The 17,500-nt window shown below is 36.0% G+C and overlaps 1 protein-coding gene and 1 long non-coding RNA gene across 6 annotated transcripts in view; one reads left to right on the plus strand and one right to left on the minus strand.

Annotated features, from left to right (window-relative positions):
• Positions 1-17,500, minus strand: part of LOC137617241 (glutamate-gated chloride channel-like) — a 959,538-nt gene that overhangs the window by 408,942 nt on the left and 533,096 nt on the right. The window lies entirely within an intron of this gene.
• On the plus strand, positions 3,380-4,422 carry LOC137617010 (uncharacterized). Its single transcript, XR_011039545.1, has 2 exons — positions 3,380-3,900; positions 4,221-4,422. It is a non-coding gene; the product is annotated as an uncharacterized lncRNA (long non-coding RNA).

Raw genomic sequence — 17,500 nt, forward strand, 5'->3', positions numbered from 1 at the left:
GGAGTGATCTAATTCATCAATACTGCCTGTTTTTACGACCACTGCTACCGTAATAGCTTCCCCACTACTAGAACAAGTACTATGGGTACAATACTACTGTGGCATTGACTAGGCCAGTAGTGCTATTTGGAATAGGTTTGATGAAGCTTAGTTGACTTCTGATATTTTACGTCTATAAACGAATACCATCTCTCTCTCTCTCTCTCTCCTCTCTCTCTCTCTCTCTCTCTCTCTCAAAAAAAAAAAAAAAAAAAAAAAACACGGCTCACACCGGAACATCTGAAGAACAGATTCCCCTAGGGAACACGTCAAAAATCCCTGCACACACACATACATACACACACACACACACACACACACATATATATATATATATATATGTGTGTGTGTGTGTGTGTGTGTGTATATACATTTTGAAGGTGGGAATAAACCTCGTAATTTATTCTGCTGTCTAAAAATGATTTCGTTCAAACTTTAATCTTAATTTTCTTTCATTTAAAAGATTCTTAAAATTTTCATTTTATCATTATTTGATAATTAATTTCGGGACATACGAATATTTTTTTTTCTGTTTAAAATTTTCACCGTCAAAGCCTTTATATTAGACTGTAATTCCTTCGTTCATCCAATGTAATCCTGATGAAGACATGTAAAAAGGGATTCGAAATACGAGTTGACACCGAATATGGAATGGAGAAACTTAAATGCAGTTTTCCTGTTATCCTGAAAGCTTACTGAAGATCAGTTTGTCCGGAGAGATCTTGTCTTCGCTTCTTTGGACGCCATTGCTAGGATTATCTTATTATAAACGTAAACTAACATGCACGAGCTGAAAAGCCACAAGATTCTTCAAAGAATTCTTGAAACCCACAAGACTTCACAAAAGATTTTCCAGAATACCCTGAAGCCACAAGACTTGAAGCTGTTGAGGAGAGTGAATCCGTTTCAGATGAACTGGAGTCAGGGATCCACCTAGTCTTCAAATGTAGAAATTGTGAGGGGGGAAGGGGAAGAAAGCCTCATATTATAAGCTGCGTTGAGCAAGCAAGAAAATTTTGAAAACTGCATCAACTCTTTCCCAACAATGGAATCTTGAACTTCATCGGAGAATGAAAAGATGAGGGGCCAGGATGCAGATGCAGAAGATTCTTGATTGAAAAGAGATTGCTGAAACCACAAGACGTCAAAAAAGATTTTTCCGGAAATTCCTGAAGCCTCCTCTGTTGCGGAGAGTGAGTCTGCTACCGAAGAACTGAAGTCGGGGATCAACGTAGTCTTCAAATGTAGAAATTGTGCGAGGCGAGAAAACCTCATATTCTACGCAGCGTTGAGCAAGCAAGACAGATTTTGGAAACGGCATTCAACCCCTTCCCAATATTGGAATCTTGAATTCCATCGGAGAATGAAGAGAGAAGGACTGGATGGCCTGGATGCAGGTGCAGAAACGGCGTCAATGAAGAGATGTTTGAGCCTCGCCGACCTGTTTTCATGATGAAAGACTCCGTTCCAGCCTCGCTGAATTGTATGCTTTGTTCAAGAGATGACATTCCCGAAGAACCGACTTCAATTCCTTTGCAAGAATGGTCTGAATTGTCTTTGGAGAAGACATCAGTCACAAAATCCAGCCATTACTGTATAGTACTGATGAGGAGTCCCGTGAAAAAGAGATTCGAAATACGTCACGAAATAATAAATGGAAAAAAGTAAATGTAGTTTTCTTATCCTAAAAACCAACTGGAGGTCAGTTTGTACGGAAAGTGGTCTTCAATTTTTGGATGCAATTACGATATTGTAAACTCTCTCTCTCTCTCTCTCTCTCTCTCTCTCTCTCTCTCTCATATATATATATATATATATATATGGATATAAATTCAATGTTTCTTTGAGACGATCGCAATAGGTCTTCAAAACACAATGTTTCTTTGTGGAGACTCTCCGGAGACTCGGGAATGACTCGTCCAGACGAAGTGGCATTTTTTAAAATTAATGGTGGAAGTAACAGAAAGAAGTTAGAGTTTAAACATGCATAGTTTTAACAGTGATTATTGTTATTGTGGTGCCGCTTTGGATGCTAAAGTCGTTTCTGGAATGGCAAAGAATCTTAAGGATCTTATTGCAGCTTCAGAAGAGAAGCTTTTATGTCGTTACTATTGTTTCCTCTTGCATTTCGAAAACTTTAGGTCCCTGATAAGATGAATGTCTAATGAGGAATCTCGATTTCATGATGAAAAGAAAAGATCGTCAAAGATCTGATGGAATAGGGAGAACTAGATAACAGAAAGAAGGCCTCTGTGGTAGGTATAGACAAAGGATGCAAATTTCACTTGGATAGTAATAAAGGAATAGGGATGAAAGAGGGGCCTATACAAGAAAAAAAAAATCAAGTAGAAGTAATAGTTTAGGAATCCGAGGGCAAAATTAATGCCCTCAGATATCTAACTAAGAATGAGAAACTGAGAGAACACGAATGCGTGGTATTGAGAGTAAGTCGGAAAAGAAATGTTAAGGACGCACAAATACTGGAATATGAAAATACAGAAAAACAAGGTTACTTAATGGTTTAGTTAAAGAGTACGAGGCTAATATAGAAAGAGAAATAGGAACATGGATGAAGGAAAGAAGTCCAGTAAAAGTTAAAAAAAGGCAAGGTGGACAATCTTATCAGGCATTTCAAGGGAACAGGTAATATCACTGAGGACTTGAACAATATCAAGTGTGGAAGAATATGAGTTCTAAGCAGAGATGCTAAGAATGCAGCATTAGCTAAAGAGAAATAATGGAATATGAAGAGTCAAAACAAACCAGGGTTAGTTTCATGGTCTAGTTAAAGAGTACAATGCTAATCTAAAAAGAAAAAAAGGAACATGGAAGAAGGAAAAAAGTCCAGTAGAAGCTAAAAAAGGCAAGGTGGATGATGTCCAGAAAATTACGAATATAATTCGTAACTTTTCATTTTTTGTTTGTATTAACTTTGTATTTTGACTCAAAGGGAGTAGGTGGTTGTTTGATAGTTTTAAGTTGGTATTGAATTAGCTTGTTTTTTCATTTTTTAACCCACTTCCATTGGTTCCCTTATTACCTTGTTATAACTATACAAGCCGATATGGTTATGTACTGTAAGACAGAATCAGAGACATCTCTCCGTCGGCAGTATGGCAGCAACTCTTCCTCGAACCCTTCTGTGAAATTATTAATATTCGTTTTTTCAAGTGTTTTTCGCAGATGTGTTTCTTCATCAATAATTATACAGTGAGGAATATGTACAATATGTGGATGTTGTAAAAACCCCACTGGACCACTGGATTTCTTCTTCTTCTTCCCAGCTGGTTCCCATTTTTATATGGGGTCGCCGTTTTGGGAAGAAGAAGAAGAAATCCAGTGGTCCAGTGGGGTTTTTACAACATCCACATATTGTACATATTCCTCACTGTATAATTATTGATGAAGAAACACATCTGCGAAAAACACTTGAAAAAACGAATATTAATAATTTCACAGAAGGGTTCGAGGAAGAGTTGCTGCCATACTGCCGACGGAGAGATGTCTCTGATTCTGTCTTACAGTACATAACCATATCGGCTTGTATAGTTATAACAAGGTAATAAGGGAACCAATTGTACAATATGTGGATGTTGTAAAAACCCCACTGGACCACTGGATATCTTCTTCTATTAGTTTACCACTACCATGTGCCACGTAGAGACGTATACAGTTCTGAAGTCCTCGTCCTCGAGTTATGGCCAAGGGTTTACTGTGATGTATTCAGCATCGTTATGTGTGATTGAGCCCAAGTGGAGTCCTAGCTTGATTTGTCGAAAAATTGGCTCCTTTTTCTGCAACGTGCTCTTGTGGTGAATGTCGTCGTCACTTCCACTTATATGCCTCTCTGGACAATAACAGGTATGGGGTTCAACTGAAGGAAGCGGGTTTTAGTTCGATTCCTTGTTATTGCCAGCACTTTCATTTATATTTAAGTAAAGGTCTTGCTAAATCCTTAATTATTAAATAACTATTCTTGGTCCTTTTGAGTCAATTTATTCATATAGAATTTCCAGGTTATTTGTGTCCAAGGTTGCATTTATTATGTTTAGGGCTTTGGTTAATTTTATTTGTGCGAAGCCCTGTAAAAGTTTTGCAGCTTAATTTTGAATAATTCTGGGGAAATTTAATTTGACTTGCTGTTTCCATGTCACTAATAGTGATATTGTTCATATTTTTAGGACAGAGTGGTTACGAGCTAAACATATTCACTGAATAGGACTTTCTCGCTTCGCCTACGTTTGGATGAGGTCCTTTCGTCAACAGGAATTCTATTTAATTATAAACCGGTCTAACATACGAATGTACTATTTGGCTTGCCACCTTCAGCGTGTTTATTGTTAATTGTAAGGTGTTAATAATTATATTAATTTGTGTGTTTAAGGCTGTTTAAATTACTTTCCTAAGTATTTGTTTAAGTGAATAAGTATATATATAAAGTTTAGTTCAGATGATATTATCAGGCATTTCGAGGGAACTGGTAATATCACTGAGGACTTGAATAATATCAAGCCTACTGGGTAAGAAAGAATATGTGGCACTGAGAAATATTCTAAGAGATGCTAAGAATGCAGCATTGGCAAGAATAAGACAAATACTGGAATATGAAGAGTCAAAAGAAATAGGTTTAGTTCATGCTTTAGTTAAAGAGTACGAGGCTTATCTAAAAAGAGACAAAGACAAATGGAAGAAGGACAGAAGTCCAGTAGAAGTTCAAAAGGCAAGGTAGACAACCTCATTAGGCATTTCGAGGGAACTGGTAAAATCATTGAGGACTTGAATAATATCTAGCTACTGGGTGTGGAAGAATATGTGCTACTGAAAGAAGTTCTAAAAAGAGACTCTAAAATGCACCATTAGCTAAAATAAGAGAAATACTGGAATATGAGGAGTCAGAAGAAACAGGCTTAGTTCATGGTCTAGTTAAAGAGTACGAGACTAATATAGAAAGAGAAATAGGAACTTGGAAAAAGGAAAGAAGTCTAATAGAAGTTCAAAAAGGCCATGTGAAAGAACTTATAGCGCATTTCGAGGTAACTTGTGATATCACTGGACATCTGAATAAAAACAAATTGTCAGATATCTAGAACTATTTTTTCAGAATTTAGATTCTAATGGCTCTGTTGGAATAACTTGGAAGACTGCCTCTGTAGAGGGAAAAAGCTTAGCTTCTTCTACTCTGCTCTGTTCTTTGATGAAGAGGTACAAGGTCTTTGTCATATGAACTATTGGTTGAATATCTAGATTTATTCTTTCAGATCCTAGATTCTAGTGGTTGTGTTGGAATAACCTAGAAAGACCGGCTCTGTAGAGGGAAAAAACTTAGATTCTTCTACTATGCTCTGTTCTTTGATGAAGAGGTAAGGTCTTTGTCATATGAAAAAATGGTCGGATATCTAGATTTATTTCTTCAGATCCTAGATTCTAGTGGCTCTGTTAGAATAACCTAGACGACCAGCTCTGCAGAGGGAAAACCCTAATCTTCTAGTATGCAGTCGTATCCTTATAGGAAACCCCAAAACAGATCTGTAGGAAATTTAATCTATGTTCTATGCTCTTTCGAGAGAGTTATGGCTGGAGATAAAAGCAACCAATGACTGCCGATGGATAGCTCAGCAGACTAAGTATTTTTGAGTGATATATGTCTGGATATGAAAGGATCCAACAAATGCTTCTCGAGGATAAAAATCAAGCATTTCTTAGAAGGGACTGAGGATCGATGAGACAAAGAGGAAAAGCGGTGTGACTGGCTGTTCTCGACTAACAAAATGACCCTTAAATTCGATGGATAAGTCATCGTCTAAGGAGGGAAGAAGATTGTCCTAGTTGAAATGGCAATGAGAAGAGAACAGACAGTGGAAAAGGATGCTGCAAGTAATCCAGCCTCAATACATTTTCTTTTTTAACCTCAATGTAGGAACTAACTTTCTCTGATATATTTGTATGAAACGATAAATACGTATCCATTGACACCCTCAATCTTCCCCTATTAAAGGTTTAAAGGTCGCTTATGAATGTCACATGCAAGGGACAGTGACAATGCCCTAGGAGGGTGGCTTAGAGACTGACAATATATCCATATGATTAGCGCCCAAGACCCCTTTCCACCCAAGCTAGGAACAAGAAGGGCCAGGCAATGGCTGTTGATTAATAAGCAGGTAGACCATAGTCTCCCTTAAACATTCCATCCTTAGCTCACAAGGATGGTGAGATGGCAACACTACTAGAAACTATCTAGCTTGAGCGGGTCTCGAACCCCAAGCCAGGAGAACGCCAGGTAAGGACGTTTCAAAGAGCCTACCACAACACTTTTCCTTATTGACAATGCTCATTTGTTTTTATTATTAAGAGAGAGAGAGAGAGAGAGAGAGAGAGAGAGAGAGAGAGAGAGAGAGAGAGGCACATGCTTCAAATTAAACGCACTTAGATTTCTTCTACTGGAAAGGGAAAAAATAGCCACGTGCCGTACCCAAAAGTATAAAAACTGGATTGTTCTATCACAGGAAATGAAAAAGATGAAAATAAAATTTGAATAACGATGAATAATGTAATCCCCGGATAATTTTAGAATACATGTGCCTTCTTTCTGTCAAAAACTAGAACTAGCTCGGAATGAATAAAGGTCATTCAAAATGATTTACAAAACAAAAGTCACATGAAATACACAAACAATATATATATATATATATGTGTGTATATATATATATATATATATATATATATATATTTTTTTTTTTATTTATTTATTTATAATAGGCTGATTAGCAAGCTCGCTACTCCATGCCCCTGAAAAGATAAGCAAAGCGGTCTTGGAAAAACTGTCCAAATATTTCTCAAGAAAGAATAAATTAATAGTACAGTGTAAACCGTTTTACGAAAGATCAGGCGGCCAATGTAGCCCCTAATCGGGTAGTTGAATCGGTAGCAAAAGTTTTTATGTTGACCAGGCTGACATGAGTCTTTTTATAGTTTATAATATGACATATCTGTTTTTGACGTTGTTAATAGTTTATATAGGACATATTTGTTTTGACTTTTGTTACTGTTTTTAGAATGATTTATTGTGAATTTATTCTCATCATTTATTCATTTCCTTATTTTCTTTCCTCACTGGGCTATTTTTCCCTGTTGGAGCCCTTGGGCTTATAGCATCTTGCTTTTCCAACTAAGGTTGTAGCTTGGCTAGTAATAATAATAATAAAAAGAACTCTAAGTCAACAGTTGAGCTTATGCAAGACCATAGAGATACCGTGGGAAGAAAAAAAAATCGACAGGGAAGACTATGAACAAGAGGGGGTGGAGAGGGGAGGCTGGGGTAGGAGTACAGTCAAGTTTTAAACGTTATGGATGCTGGAATCGTTTTAAACGTTATAGATGCCGTCTGAGTAAAGATCTGACAGTAATTTTAGTCTTCTGGAATCGTTTTAAAAGTTATAGAGGCTGTCTAAGCAAAGATCTGGCAGTAATTCTAATTCTTCTGGAATCGTTTTAAACGTTGTGGATGCTGTCTGAGTAAAGATCTGACAGAAATTTTAGTCTTCTGGAAGCGTTTTAAACGTTATGGATGCTGTCTAATAAAAAATCTGGCAGTAATTCTAATTCTTCTGTAAGCGTTTTAAACGTTCTGGATGCCGTCTGAGTAAAGATCTGACAGAAATTTTAGTCTTCTGGAAGCGTTTTAAACGTTATGGATGCTGTCTAATAAAAAATCTGGCAGTAATTCTAATTCTTCTGGAAGCGTTTTAAACGTTCTGGATGCCGTCTGAGTAAAGATCTGACAGAAATTTTTAGTCTTCTGGAAGCGTTTTAAACGTTATGGATGCTGTCTAATAAAAAATCTGGCAGTAATTCTAATTCTTCTGTAAGCGTTTTAAACGTTCTGGATGCCGTCTGAGTAAAGATCTGACAGAAATTTTAGTCTTCTGGAAGCGTTTTAAACGTTATGGATTCTGTCTAAGCAAAAATCTGGCAGTAATTATAATTCTTCTGTAAGCGTTTTCAACGTTCTGGATGCCGTCTGAGTAAAGATCTGACAGAAATTTTAGTCTTCTGGAATCGTTTTAAACGTTATAGATGCTGCCTAAGCAAAGATCTGGCAGTAATTCTAATTCTTCTGGGAGCGTTTTAAACGTTATGGATGCTGTCTAACCAAAATTCTGGCAGTAATTTTAATTCTTCTGGAATCATTTTAAACGTTATAGATGGTGAGTAAAGATCTAACAATGATTTTAGTCTTCTGGAAGCATTTTAAAAGTCAGAGATGCTTTCTCAGCTAAGATCTGGCAGTAATTTTAGTCTTCTGAGACCGTTTAAAACGTTATATCGCGCGCATCAACAATTTCCAATTGACAGAGTAGTTAAAAATTGAGTAATTATACAGATACCACAGTTCATCAGACGACCCCAGTGACTTTAAAAGGAATGACCCAGCCCTTCGTGAATAATGGTATCCTGGGGAAGACCACAGTTCATCAGACGACCCCAGTGACTTTAAAAGGAACGACAAAGCCCTTCGTGAATAATGGTGTCCTGGGGAAGACAAAACAGCCGAAGTACCACGGAAAAACGCAGAAGAAACGGAAAAAACCGATGTTGCACTACAGAAGTCCAATTGTGAACACTTGTACTGTTCTTGGGTCATTCCAGATAACGGTTTAGTACCACTTTCTTAAAACATATTCAAACAAATCGGATTACACGAACACAAACGCACACAGTATATGTGGTACACTAGAAGGTCGTACGAGTATGTGTTAATTCAGCAGTTAATTTATGTCAACACAATCAGTACTCGAAGTAAATATGAGACAAATGCAGATTACCCTTTAAACTCTTATTTGAGAGAGAGAGAGAGAGAGAGAGAGAGAGAGAGAGAGAGAGAGAGAGAAGATGAGTCTGTCAACGGATTTCTCGCATCATTTCCAAAGGAATCGGAATGAAATGACTTCTAAGGAGCAAATATAGTTTTCTACATCTGTAATGACATTTCTGGACCTGGACTGTGTGGGAATAATCCGTGTATTTTTAGTGCATCTTTTTTTATACTGTTATTTATATTACGGCAATGATAGATTTGTAATTTGTTTATCATATGACCTTCAAAACCCCTCGATATTAAATTATTTTGCTACAACGCTCCTCTATTCTTGCTGGTCAAAGAATCATTATTTCCAACATAAACGCATTTTACGTATTAATTTTGACTTCATCAAAAGAAAACACCTGAACTATACAGGTCTCATTTTCATTTTGGGTCGCTGTTATTAATGAGGAAGTCATACTGAATATAAAAAAAAAATTATATTTAATTACAAGCCGAATCCTGGAATTTCCAGAACTATCAAATTTTTACCTATGTATAAAACGAGCAGAAGTCTTTCATGTTATAACCCTTCCACAGGCAATAGAAATAATGGTAAAAGAGAGAGAGAGAGAGAGAGAGAGAGAGAGAGAGAGAGATTTAAAGTTTCCAGCATCCTGTATGAGAGAGAGAGAGAGAGAGAGAGAGAGAGAGAGAGAGAGAGATTTAAAGTTTCCATGCATCCTGTATGAGAGAGAGAGAGAGAGAGAGATTTAAAGTTTCCAGGCATCCTGTATGAGAGAGAGAGAGAGAGAGAGAGAGAGAGAGAGAGAGAGAGAGAGAGTTATATAAAAGGGTAAAATATAAACAAAATACATAAATACAATGCCATATCCGTTGACCTATTTCATTAGTTTTTACGAAACTTGAATAAAAGGGAAACGAAGACAAGAAAGGAAGACGAGAAAATGAAAATTGACTAGACTACTGCAGGGAAGGGAAACAGTGGAAAAAAAAACAAGGAGATGAAAGAAGTAAAAAGACGATGATGAAAAATACTTGAAGACTGGAAAACGAATAATTACTCAAGAATAATTGTGCTAAATAAAAAAATTAATCAAGAATAATGGTGTGGACGCTATAAAACATCAGTGATAATTCTCATTTATAATAATTATTACTGTTATTATTATCATAATAAAAAATATAATATCAACATCCAAGAACAAGCCTCCTAGCTTATCGAGTTAAAAATATACATTATTTATCTAACTTAAATAAATAAATATACGAATATATATATATATATATATATATATATATATAAAATCATCATCATCATTAGCCTTCACTATTTTACTGCAGAACAAAGGCCTAAGACACGTCCTTCCCCTTGCGTCTGTTTATGGTTTTTCTGTGCCAGTCCACGCCCGAAAACTTACGTAGTAGGTCAATCCATCGTCTTCTCTTCCTTTCCCTGTTTCTTTTGCAATCTCTAGGGACCCATTCTGTTATTCTTAATGTCCATGTATTATATGTGCTCTCTCTCTCTCTCTCTCTCTCTCTCTCTCTCTCTCATATACTGTATATATATGTGTATATATATGTATATATATATATATATATATATATAAATATATATATCTGGGACGCCTACCTCTCCCCCACGCATGCTTTATTGGATGCTAATACACGTAGCCATTTATCATTTGAAGTTGATGCTCATCCTATAGCTGTACCTTTTTCTTATTCTATATAAGCCAAATAGAAAACTATGTCTTTCCCGTTCGATTTATTATCTTCTGCCAATTGCTGTTTTGGCTATCATATCCATGGCTGTTATCAGGATAATACTGATTCTTCAATGGAACTAAAAATGTAATTGTAAAACTGGTATTGCTCGAATGATATTCATGAATCAAACGTTGAAACAATTGCTGCAAAAGGTAATTATTGGAACAGACAGGCAATTACTTTGGCATTTTATATCATAAGTTTAACATCGAGGATAAGATCAGGTTGTGGTAATTGGAGAAGTGTTTTTTTCTTAATAATGAAAGCCGCAAATATACACACCACATACACACACATATACACACGCACACACATATACACACACATATATATACACTGTATGTATACAGACTTCCCTCTTCTTTCCCACCGTTATCCCTACATTAAGGGGTCGGTTGCCTAATGTGCCCTCCCCAATGACTTTTATCAAAGGCATTACCTTCCACCAAACCTCTTTTCTCCACCCTACACACATATATACATACACAAATATACATACATAAATACATACACACATACATATATATATATATATATAATATATATATATATAATATGTATATATATAGGCCTATATATATATATATATATATATATATATATAGCCTGTAGAGGAGAAATGAAAACACCTGATTGGAATTAGTACTTTCGCCTCATTGATGACAACATCGCACCAAACATTGAGAATAAATATACAAGGATATCGTATCTATAAAGGAGAAGAGGATCCCCAAACTGTCTTCACCACCCACAGAAAAGACAACATCGGGCATACTACCACAACACTCCGAAGACGTATGCTGAGCCAACGATGTCATTATATCAATGTCCACCATCACAAATTAGTTATTTCCTGGAAAAACCGACTGATGGAACCCAGATTGTTCATAGTGAGAACAACTACTTTTTCTTCTTTGTCTGCATCTTTTCCCACTTTTATGTGGCGTCGATGTTTCTGGCCAGCGTTCTCCATCTACCTTCTCTTATTATATTCTCGCATTTCGTCTAATATCTGATTTTTTTTTCTCGCAAATTGTGTCTAGTTTTGTCCATTTCAATTCTTAGTGTTTCAACTTCCATTCGCAAGCGATCGATTTTTTCATTGCGATTTGATTGTTCTTTTTCAAAGCAGCGCATCTGAGTTTCCTTTTCCTAGAGTAGATTCGCATAGAGATCGCGTTCTAGTGAGAACAAATACGACTGGCCCATAATAGCTGAGAATGTAAGCATCTCATCCAAGGATCAAAGTTGAACATTCAAGATAATTCTAAGTACACCCTCCCTTGAAGCAGAATAACTGGGAACTGACAAAGTGGGATTCTCCCCCCCCACCCCCCTCCTATCTGAAATCATCCTCTCTTCGGCAGGTACGTCACATCTCAGAGATGCCCGAGGAGCAGCGCTACACACCTCTGGTCTTACACATGACCCTGACGGTAAAACGATTTTGACCACTTGACCTGCAATGCGGGAGTTCTCATTGATGGTCCATATCTACAGGTATGTCTATATATATATATATATATATATATATATCAGTTAATATCCTCCTTTTTTAATATTATATAAATTTACGAAATATTTTGGAAATATTATCATTTCATTTTTCTTTTATCATTTTCTCAGAACATAAAATGTTTTTAAATAATTGATCGTAATTTAAGCTAAACACGTATATAAAAAGAATTGTAAAAGCTTGTGTTAATCTAATCACTTGATAAAGGCGAAGTATTGTCAGAACATTGCTGAAGTGATCAGAATAAATTAATTAGAATAATCACCGTTTCTTTAAACCAAAGGCTTACACTGGAGAATCTTATCTATCTATCTATCTATCTATCTATCTATATATATATATATATATATATGTATATATATGTATATATATGCGTGTCTATATGTAATTATATGCATGTATATAATGCATATGTGAGTATATATATATATATATATATGTGTGTGTGTGTGTATAAACACACACACACACACACATATATATATATATATATATACATATATATATATATATATATATGTATATATATATATATATATATCATTTATATGTGTTTATGGGTTCATGTTTTCATATGTGCCAAACGAATTTTCCCCAGAGATAAATTAGAAAAACAAAAACAAAAACAAACAGAAACAATGCAAATACTCATTAGAGTATGCATGTGAGGTAAACGCAGAATTCGCATAAAGCATTTCTAATTGAAATAAAAGATCATTTAAGGAAATAATTCCCACAGATCCGCTTGTCATACACAAGCAGTACTGACAGTGTGTATATCATGACCATTTTAACGTAATTGGTAAACCAGGAAGGAGAGAGAGAGAGAGAGAGGAGAGAGAGAGAGAGAGAGAGAGAAAGAGAGAGACATAAAAATCTATTGATGTTTTATTTGACCATAAGTTATATTTGGTCATTTCCCGGCCATCTGTTCAAGACATTTAATTAGCAACTGGTTATAGTTGCGTCCTTACTGATATTATTATTATTATTATTATTATTATTATTATTATTAAATGCTAAGTTACAACCCTAGTTGGAAAAGCAGGATGCTATAAGCCCAAGGGCACCACCATGGAAAATAGCCCAGTGAGGAAAGGAAACAAGGAAAAATAAAATATTTTAAGAACAGTAGCAGCATAAATAAATATTTCCATTATAAAATATATATACTTTAACAAAACAAGAGGAAGAGAACTTAGAATAATGTGCCAGAGTGACCCCTCAAGCAAGAGAACTCTAACTCAAGACAGTGGAAGACCATGGTGCAGAGGCTATACCACTACCCAAGAACGATAGTTTGGTTTAGGAGTGTCCTTCTCCTAGAAGAGCTGCCTACCATACGTAAAGAGTCTTTTCTACCCTTACCATGGGGAAAGTAGCCACTGAACAATTACACTGCAGTAGTTAACCCCTTGGGTGAAGAGGAATTGTTTGGTAATCTCAGTGTTGTCATGTGTATGAGGACAGAGGAGACTCTGTAAAGAATAGGCCAGAATATTCGCTGTATGTGTAGGCAAAGGAAAAGAACCGTAACCAGAGAGAGGGGTCCAATGCTATAGTGTCTGCCCAGTCAAAGGAGCCCATAACTCTCTAGCGGTAGTATCTCAACGGGCCGCTGGTGCCCTGGCCAACCTACAACCTACAGAGAGAAAGTTGCTTGGAGGGAGAAAAAATGAATAAAATGCTACATGGTAAAAAAAAAGTATCCAACCAACAATTTTTTTTAGAATATCAAATAATTTCTATTCAATGGTATAATTTGCAGTTTATGAAGTAAAAGAACTGAGAATTGTAATTTTAAAAAGAGTGAGAAAATTATTAGAAAACATTTGAAAAGTTGAGAAACTGAATTGGCAAAGAAATGCATCAACAAAGAAAAAAAAATCGAATGTCAATTTTCCGTACAAAAAAAAAAAAAAAAAAAGTTCACTGATGAAAATGAATTTCCCTCATCAGTGAAGGAAATCCCTTTCTAAATCCCTTTTAAAATCCCCTTTTAAATCCCAATGGCAAGACTGAGAGTAGGGGGCCAGGGAATGATAGGAGATTTCAGATCATTTATGTTCCTTAATAGTTGCGTTCATGTACAAACAAAAGAGGAAATGGCATTTTATGTTTGTTTACATCGTCAGATAAAAAGTACGATTCACCACGCTCATATACCAGTCTCTCTCTCTCTCTCTCTCTCTCTCTCTCTCTCTCTCTCTCAAAAGCTAGAACAAGTCACACGTAATCCGTATTCAAAAAATACAATATTAAATTTTTTTTTATTATGCTTTATTACCTTTATTACAAATTTTTCGTTCTCTCTCTCTCTCTCTCTCTCTCTCTCTCTCTCTCTCTCAAACACACAAGACACAAGTAATTCGTATACAAAAATTACAATCATCTAAAAAAAATGTTACTATAGTAGGTTTTATTAAAAATAAAACTCTCTCTCTCTCTCTCTCTCTCTCTCTCTCTCTCTCTCTCTCTCGTATAGGAGTTACATACTACAAAAATATATCTGCAAACTGAAAATCTTCATAGTTTACCAATATCAAATATAAACACAAGAAGTACAAGTGTAAAAATAAAATCCTAATAAATCAAATTTAAAAACAGGGAAGAAATTCATTTCGGAACATCAAAATATGAAGAGAAGTTTTCAGAATGACCCAAGAGATGAAATAGAGGATCCTTATCTACACAATGACTGAGGAGAGGGTCAATAATCATACGAGCTTAATTACCTCGCTAATTAAGGTTAAACGATGTTATCAAGGGTTTCCAAAGACAGCCTACGTAACAATGGACTCGGCTGTATCATACAGCGCGCATGCGTAAGCACAGATATGAGAAAGAACATAAAATGCGCGTCAGAGTTTAAATAATTAATAAAACTGGTAAGCCAAGTCGCCATTATGGAAGTGATATGTGGATTTGGGGTCCAATTCAAAATGAGAGGATTGAAACTGTTGGGATGATCAGTTTAGTGGACTTATGGAAACCGCCGTACCTAGCGTTCTGCTGGGCTGGAGTTCGAGTCAAGTTCCAGCTCGATAGCTTCTTTAGTTTCTGCAACCTCACCATCCTTGTGAGCTAAGGATAATGGTTTGAGGGAGCCTATAGGTCGACCTTATGAGTCATATCAGCCATTGCTTGGTCCTCCATGGTTCAGCTTGGGTGGAGACTTGGAGGAGGCTGAGCCCCCGATTATATGAATATATGGTCAGTCTCTAGACTATTGTCCTACTAGCTAGGACAATCTCCTTGTCCCTTGCCTCTGCGCCGATTATATGAATATATGGTCAGTCTCTAGAGCATTATCCTGCTAGCTAGGACAATGTCCTTGTCCCTTGCCTCTGCGCCGATTATATGAGTATATGGTCAATCTCTGAAGCATTGTCCTGCTACCTAGGACAATGTCCTTGTCCCTTGCCTCTGCGCCAATTATATGTATATATGGTCACTCTCTGAAGCATTGCCCTGCTACCTAGGACAATGTCACTGTCCCTTGCCTCTGCCATTCATGTCAGGCCTTTAAACATCATGTCAGGTAAGAAAGGTTAAAAAGGAGAAAATATGAGTTTGACGAATGTGAAACGTTGTACCGTGATACTGGTTTGGTCCAATTAGGGAAAAATTGGATCGTGATAGTCTGGTGAAAAGAGTTTGCAATTCAGAAGGAGGAAAGGACAACAAAGGAAGGACTGTTGTTGCACAGAGGTGAACCAGTGGCAACCCATATATTATTATTATTATTATTATTATTATTATTATTATTATTATTATTATTATTATTATTATTAAACCATCTAAACTACAGTCCCAGTTAGAAAAGCAGAATGCTAAAAGCTTAAGGGCCACAGCAGGGAAAAATAGCCCAGTGAGGAAAAGAAATAAGGAATTAAATAAACTACACGAGAAGCAATGAATAATGAAATATAAAATATCTTAAAACCGGTAACAAAGTTGAAATAGAGCTGTCATATATAAACTATGAAAAGTCACTTCTGTCAGCCTGTTCAACATAAAAAAAAAGAAAAAAAAAACATTAGCTGCAAGCCTGAACTTATGATGAACAAGAACATGAGAGGGAAGGGGAGAGAGACAAAGGGGATAGTGCTTTGGATACAGTAAACAACTTTACATGAAATACTAAATACCCTTTTTGACGCGGGCAGTATTGTCTCAAATTTCCACAAGATAAGGTAATGTAGCTTTCCTAGTACAAAGTATTGTTGGCATTTCAATAAATATTCAAACACAAATGCAAACCGGCATATATATAATCTCGAGTCTTCTTTCCATTGTTCTCTTTCTGGCAAATAATGAGACAAATTATTAGTTGAAAAAGAACGATGGGTTGAAAAGTTTACGAAAATATTAAATACTTTCATTACATACATAATAGACAGATTATCATTAACATTGAATATTACAAGTTGAAAACGACTGCAAAAATCACATTACTTCCTTTACTTCTCTCATTATTACCTCCGCCAACGAAGTTGGAAGAAGGTCATGTTTCACCCCCCTTTTGTGGTTGGTGTGAGCGCGCGTGTGTGTGTTTGTGAACAGCTTCCTGGTTACAGTTTTAATCGTAGAGTAATGAAACTTGCAGGGCTTAACTGTTATGTAAAATGCTGGAAATGATTAAATTTGGAAGGTCAAGGTCAAAGATCAAGGTCACGGTCAAGCAAAATGTCCAATTCACGTAATCAGCCATAAGTTTGGACAACGCTGTCCCAGAGACTTTAAACTTGGTTCATATCTGAGTTTATAAAAATCCATGTAATTAATATATGTTAAGGTAGAAGGTCAAGGTCGATTCCAAGGTTAAGGTCAGGCAAAAGGTCAAATTCCGGTCATCCGGTCATCATCCATACGGCCACAATTTGAATCGTAAAGTACTGAAAATTGCAGTGATTTTAAACTGTTATGTGAAGGTCAAAGGCCAAGGTCACGGACAAGCAAAACGTCCAAAATCAGCCCAAAAGATCGAGAAATAAGCTGCCCTGGCGGATTTTTGCGCTCTAAGGAGTGCCTCTCTAGTTATTATTATTATTATTATTTCGATATTATAATTATTGGCGATTAGAAATTAACAAGTCATATTTGCCATAAAAATAAATTCGAACTGGCAGTAGGGTCGAACTCAGTGCTTGAATTAGTAACAGTTATCAAAAGGAAGAAGAAAAAAAAAAAACAATGTATTCCATTTCCCAAAGCAATTATTGCACGATAATTATCAGGTATTATCTTTATGACCTTATAGATAAAGGTAAATTGAAAAATTCGTAAAAAAAAAAAAAATAAAATAAAATAAATAAATAAATAAATGACCCACCTTGAAAACTCAACAG

Source organism: Palaemon carinicauda, chromosome 23, assembly GCF_036898095.1.
Source record: "Palaemon carinicauda isolate YSFRI2023 chromosome 23, ASM3689809v2, whole genome shotgun sequence".
NCBI classification, from domain to species: domain Eukaryota; kingdom Metazoa; phylum Arthropoda; class Malacostraca; order Decapoda; family Palaemonidae; genus Palaemon; species Palaemon carinicauda.